The sequence below is a fragment of the Echinops telfairi genome, unplaced genomic scaffold (genome assembly GCF_000313985.2).
Source record: "Echinops telfairi isolate 266 unplaced genomic scaffold, ASM31398v2 ScPeMD7_70;HRSCAF=299, whole genome shotgun sequence".
NCBI lineage: Eukaryota > Metazoa > Chordata > Mammalia > Afrosoricida > Tenrecidae > Echinops > Echinops telfairi.
In genome coordinates this window covers 48,601,556-48,608,677 of record NW_022103968.1, presented here as the reverse complement: position 1 = coordinate 48,608,677, position 7,122 = coordinate 48,601,556, and the positions used below count along the sequence as shown (strand labels likewise).

Here is a 7,122-nt window from a genome sequence, read left to right as displayed (position 1 = left end):
AGCTTACACTTTGGGATCACTTTAAACTATTCAAAGTCCCTTGCATGCATTTTCTCAACATGTAAACATGCATTTTCTCAACATATGCCACACATAGCTGTTCAAACTTTTAAATATAGTCTCTTACTCTTTCTCCCAGAGTATTTTCAATGTGTGGTTCATAACCTGCTGTGGTGGAATGGAATTTCTTAATATGGCTCTTCTACCCAAGTCTCTGTAGAGCCCACCAAATGACTGGCTGGGACTACACAAATAGGGCACGTGTACTCATGATAGAGAGGATCGATCAGTTTTCACCACCACCCCCTCACTGTAAGCATGAGCCATCTTTGCAAGAGCAGAGGGCAGAGAAGCACCCAGGCCCTTGGAAGAGTGCCTTCAGGATCTCTGTCTGGAGTGGCAGAGGCCATCAAGACCAGCTGCATTAGGGGCCGTGGCTTGGAGACTTAGAGGAGCGGCACCAAGACAATGGGGTACTTCTTCTCATCTGCCTGGAGACTATGGTGCTGCAGGACAACGGGACAGGCAGGCTGGCTTCTTGGCCCATGTAGGAAAAGCCGTGGGAGTATGTAGCTGAGAAATTAAAAACTGGAGAGAGACGTGGTTTCTGGGAGAGACCATGACTATATCCTTACTGTTTGCTGATTCTGGCATGTGGTAACCTACTGACTTCCCGAATACACCCCCTTTGTTATAGGTATGGTCTGTGAGTTCTGTGTGGTCATTACTAAGAATTCTGGAACCCAGCATATATGTAGAGTGGCGTGGGAGGAATGGTTGGTGTCAGAATAGGTAAGAAAGGATAGAGTGTGCAGGCTTGTTGAACTCTTGCTTAGTGGCAATAGGGTAATCAGAGGAGGACAGGTATCTCCACCTCCATGCAGTTAACTGCATCTGCATAAATAATTTAAAAGAATCACTATACTCGTGTGTAGCCACTGAAGATGCATGATGAGGAAAACAGACAAGGTCCTACTGTTAAAGAGTACATCAAAATCCTGTGGAATTGGTGTGAAATAACGGGATGAGAAAAAGTTTGTGCGTGATGGTTTAGGTTTTATGTCCACTTGGTTAGGTCAGGATTCTCAGCAGTTTAGCATGTAAGACCAAGTAATTCCAGGACCACCACTTGTCTCTCAGTTTGTTGTGCTGTGGCAGCTGGTGTGTTGCCATGATGCTGGAAGCTATGTCACTGGTATTTCAAATGCCAGCAAGGTCAACCAACATGAACAGGATTCAACGGAGCTCCCACATTAAGAACAAACAATGAAGAAGGGTTAGGCTCCCCACTTCAGAGGAGGTAGTCGCTGAAAACCTTATATCTCTCTTGGATGTAAATATCTCTTTGAAACTTATATCTCTCTTTGAAACATTGTCAGATACTGAAGGCCTAATGCATGGAAGCAGAACATTGTTCGAGATGCAGCCAGAGGCTAGGCCCCAGCGGTCTGAAGGCGCTCACAATGTGGCTGAGGAGGAGCTGCTTTCTGGCCATGGTGATGTGAAGGGAGTAAGGGCGGTGAGAACAAAGATTTCCGGATCTTCATTTGCGGATGGTACAGACTCAAAATGAGAAGAAACAGCTGCAAAAATCTATTCATAATCAAAATTTGGAATGTGTGAAATATGAGTCTAGGAATATTGGACATAGTCAGAAATGAAATGGAATGCATAAAGATTGGTATCCTAGGTATTAGTGAGCTGAAATAGACTGCATTGGCCATTTAAAATCCGAAAATCATATGATTTACTATGTTGGGAATGACACAATCAAGAGGAATGACATTGCATTCGTTGTCAAAAAGGACATTTCAAGTTCAATCATGAAGTACAATTCTGTCTGTGATAGGATTATATCTATCCCCCTTCACAGAAATTCCATCAATACAACTATTATTCAAATTTATGCACCAACCATGTAAGTGAGTGATGAAGGAATGGAAGAATTCTACCAACATCTTCAGTCAGAAACTGATCAAACATGCAATCAAGATGCACTGATAATTATTGGCAATTGGAATGCAAAAGTTGGAAACAAAGAAGAAGTGACGGTATTGAGAAAATATGGTCTTGGTGACAGAAACAAATCTGAAAATCACATAATAGAATTTTACAAGACGAAGACTTGTTCGTAACAAATTTTTCTTTCAATAACACACAAATAGCAACTCTACACATAGATTGTGCAGATGGCATGCACAGAAATTAAATTGACTACATCTGTGGGAAGAGATGATGGAGAAACAGCTTAAACCAAGCCAGGGGCTGATTGTGGAATATATCCCTAATTGCTCATATGTACATTCAGGTGGCAGCTGAATTCAATTAAAACAAGTCCACAGGAGCCAAAATATGACCCGGAGTCTGTCCCATCTAAATGTTGAGAACATCTCAAGAACAGATTTGATGAACTGAACACTAATGACAGAAGACTGGATGAGCTGTGGGAGGCATTGAGAACATCACTCATGAAGAAAGCAAAAGAAAAGGTCAAAGTGGATGTCCAAAGAGACTCTGAAACTAGCTCTTAACCAGAGAATAGCTAAGGCAAATGGAAGAAATGCTGAAGTCAAAGAGATGACCAGAAAATGTCAAAGGACAGCACGAGAAGACAAGGCCTAATATTATAAGGAAGTGTGCAAAGATCTAGAGTTAGAAGACTAAAAAGGAAGAACATGCTCAGAATATCTGAAACTGAAAGAACTATTAAAAAAATTTTTTTAAACCAAGCCTCGAGTTGCAATATCGAAGGACTCCAAGGGCAAAATATTGAATGATGGAGAAAGCATCCAAAGATGGAAAGAACACAGTCACTGTACCAAAAAGAACCAGTTGACATTCCACCATGTCAGGAGGTAGCCTAAGAGCAAGAACCGGTGCTACTGAAGACAGATGTTAAAGCTGCATTGAAAGCATTAGCCAAAAACAAGGCTCCAGGAGTTGATGGAATACACATGGAAATGTTTCAACCAGCTAATAAAGCACTAGAAAGACTTCCTCATCTCTGCCAGGAAATTTGGAAGGCAGCTAATTGCAACGGACAGGAAGAGATCAATATTTGTGCTCATTCCAAAGAAAAGTGACCCCACAGAATGCTCATATTATAGAACATCACATTCCTATCACATGCAAGTGAAGTTTTACGGACGACCAACCCTGGTGGCAGCAGTACACTTTCAGACGTTTAGGCCAGATTTAGAAGAGGACATGGAACAAGGTATATCATTGTTGGTGTCACATGGATCTTGGCTATAAACAGAGAATAAAGGAAAGATGTTTATTTGTGTTTTATTGACTATGCCAAAGCACTCAACTGTGTGGATCATTACAAACTATGGTTAACATTTAGAAGAATGGGAATCCAGACACTTCATTGGGCTCATTTGCAACCTGTACAAGAAGCAGTTGTACAACCAGAATAAGGGAATACTACGTGGTTTGAAAACAGGAAAGGTGTGCATCAGTGTTTATCTTCTCATCGTACTTATTCAATCTGTATGCTGAGCAAATAATCAGAAAAGTAGATTATATGAAGAAGATCTTGGAATCAGGATTGAAGGAAGGTTTACCAAGACCCTGCAATATGTAGATAGCAAAACCTTGCCTGTTGAAAGTGAGCAGGCCTTGAAGCACTTGCTGATGAAGATCAAGAACTGCAGCCTTCAGTATGATTACAGCTCAAGGAAAAGATCAAAATCCTCACTACTGGACTGACGATGACTCGGTGCCCTAGAACCGTGGTGCTGGAGAAGAGTGTTGAATGTACCAAGGACTGCCAAACACTTGGCAAGGATGGTGAGACTTCTTCTTCCGTGCTTTGTACATGTTGTCCAGCGAGAACAGTTACTAGGGAAGATGTCATGCTTGGTAAAGTAAAAGGGCAGTGAAAAAAGGGAGGGCCCTCAAGGAGATGGATCGACACAGTGGTTGCAACAATGGACTCAAACGTAAGAACAATTGTGAGGACGGTGCAAGGCCTGGCCGTGCTTTGTTCTGTTGTGTGTAGGTTCACTACAGGTCAGCAAACACCTTGATGGCACCTAACAAGAAGAAGGCTAGCTTCGATGTACTGATAGCCCTACAAGCTAAACCTCTCTTCAGACTGACTTTTGGAATCTTCTACTGCGTGTTGGTCAGAGTTTTCATTAGCTCCCAATTCTGACACTTTCAAGCATATGGTTTAGTCTGCGTGTGTTTTAAGTACATGCTATTATTTTGTTATAGTTGATTTTGTCAGATTTTCTGGTATTAGTTCTAATATTTTGATAATTAGTATTTGTGAACCTAAATCTGTAATTTTTTTGAGAATCAAAGAAAAGAAGAAAAAAAGTTAAAAGGACCCCCAGACAGTAAGTATACTATGATTAAGAATGCTGGATTTCAATGTAAAAAGATTTTACGGAACAATTTTGATGCTTTATTAGTATAATCTAATAAATAATTACATTTAAGCAATTTACCACTGTGTCTATCACATATTGTTCTATCATTTAAATTGATAATAAACATTACTAAGAACTCTGTGTGCTTTGACATAGGAAGAGGTGGGAGTGACACCGGGAGTTTCCTCACTGGTGACACTGCTGACACCAGGAAATCAGCACGGCATGCTCCACAGAGAGTCCAAGAGTTCTGTTGCAAGCTAGAAAGGAAATACAGCTAACAAGATCCAGTGGGTTAGTATCAGCAGAGTAATGGACAAATGACTGGTTTTCTTTTTTAAAAAACTTATAGAACTTACTAAACTTCTTATTATGAATTGGGTGTGAAGGTTTACAGAGCAGATAATCAGTTTTACATCAAACAGTTCATACACATTTTGCTTCAACTCATTCTTTGCAACCCCCTCAATGCAAATTCACTCATCCCACCCCCTTCTTTGGTACTCTACCTCCACTCCTTCTTCCTAACCCTTCTGAATTTTACCCTTGGGCAAACGCTGCTCTTTTGATCTCAAATGGTCTGTGTGCATACCTTGTTGGTGGCCCTGTTGCCCTTACATTGTTTGACTAAAAACTGAGCCTTGGGAGTGAGTTCAGTTCCAAACCTTAAGGGTGATTCTCAGGAAGCAGATAGCGGGAAGAGCGTGTACATAGGTGAATCATTTATTCTCATATATTAAGAAGCCTGGCAGGCTGGGTTTCTGGGGTGGAGGGAGGCCTTCACCCTTGTGAGTTGGAAGTGAGTCCCAATCACATTCTCATAATTAATAGTGTTCCCCAATACATCCTCCCATAGTGCTACCTTAAAGTTACATCTTACAAGCACATGGCTGATTGCTATCTAGCCTGCCGCTTTAAGGACAAGAGCAGATATATGCTATTGCTCTCTAGGCTCTAACCCCTTACCTGCCCTGGACACTGGTGTTAAGTTACTCCTCCTATGTACTCAGGGGCCTTTGGGGCTAGGGTACAGCCCAATTTGATATGTATGTGTTTACCTGTAATTAGGAGGGCTTGCATGCCCCCTGGGTGTGATATCCTTGTTTTTCAACACTTTAAAGAGGTTTTGTGCAGCAGATTTACCCAATGCAATATGTTCTTTGATCTCTTGACTGATGCATCCATAAGCATTGATTGTGGGTCCAAGCAAGAAAATATCCTTGACAATTTCGATCTTTCCTCCATTTAGCATGATGTTGGGGTTTTTTAAATCATTTTATTGGGGGCTCATGCAGCTCTTATCGCAATCTGTTTGGGCCGGTCCAGACCAAGGCAGCCCTTTGTACCAGCTTCTCGAGAAGCGTTTCACAGAGCTTACCCCCATGAACAGAACACAGCCCCCCCCAACCATCCCCCCCAGCACTGTTTCCTAAGAACAACATGATTTACTGACAGGACATCACCTGGCCCGAAACTTGCAACCACAGCATATAGAACCTCCTTTCCCCTTACTGGCCCATATGCCTTTAAGCTCATGCCCTACATATGTCCCGCAGCCCCAGTACCAGGTGAAACTTTCCCCACCTAACTCCTTGGGTCTCGGAATCCGCCCAGGGGGGCTCAAGGTGCCCCCATCCCTTTCCTTGCTCTCCCTCCCCTCCCCGGAGCTCTTTCCCTGCCTCAATAAAATCTTTCTCAACTTCACATTCCTGCCTAAATTCTATCTCTGTTCTATGCCTCTGTCTCCAACCTTTCACAATCCATCCATACATCTGTTGTGTCAAGCACATTTGTACATTTGGTGCCATCATCATTTTCAAAACATTTTTTTCTACTTGAGCCCTTGGTATCAGCTCCTCATTTTTTTCCCTCCCTCCTCTACCCTCAATTACACAACTGTCCCTTGGACCCATTCCATTGTGGCGGCTGGTACCCCACAGGGGATGAAGAGCCATCAGCTCAGAGATTCCACTAGACCCTATCCAATCAGTAAGCTTGAGGATTTTTATGATTCTAAGTTTTGTTCCACTTTTTTCTTTCACTCTACCTTAAGTGATTCCTTTCAAAGTAGATAGTAGACATAGCTGCACACCATGTGGTTCTTTGGGTCTCAGGATGATGGAGGATATTTGCATAGCTCACTAGTCTATTGGACTAATTTTTTCCACGTGTCTTCCATGTTCCTCACTCTGCTTTCATCTAGACAGGAAGAGACTAATAGTTAACCTCTCATAGTTTAACTTTTAATTGTGAATTGAGTGAAGGTTTGCACAGCAGATCATCAATCTTATAGCCAGCACCACAGCTTTTAATACCCAGAAATGACTGGTTTTCTTTGGACCCTTTAGGAAACCCGCAGCAGATTTTATTACTTCTCTAAGTTCACAGACATTCTTGCATGGAGACTTTTCAGGAAGCATTTTATTTTATTATTATTATTATTTGAACAATACAAACGCTTTGTTGAACAGTCGCAGCCCATCCCTGATGATCCAGTGGTCGACCAGACATCTGAGACCTGGCAGCGGCCTCAACGCAGCCTCAGAGCTCTGAGCTCTGACTCCAACAGAGTGAGCACATTGCCGTCGCGCACGGGGCCTTTCACGTTGCGGATGATGGAGCGGCTCGTGTCGTCCATGAACTCCACGCGCACCTGCGTGCACTGTCCCTGGGAGCCAATCCGGCCCAGCACTTTGATGACTCTGGCCAGATTGATGGGCTACACAAGGCTGGTGTCCAT

At 42.5% G+C, this 7,122-nt stretch overlaps 1 pseudogene; it reads right to left on the bottom strand.

Moving 5' to 3' along the window:
* Positions 1-6,912: 6,912 nt before the first annotated feature.
* On the bottom strand, positions 6,913-7,122 carry LOC115869988 (annotated as a pseudogene).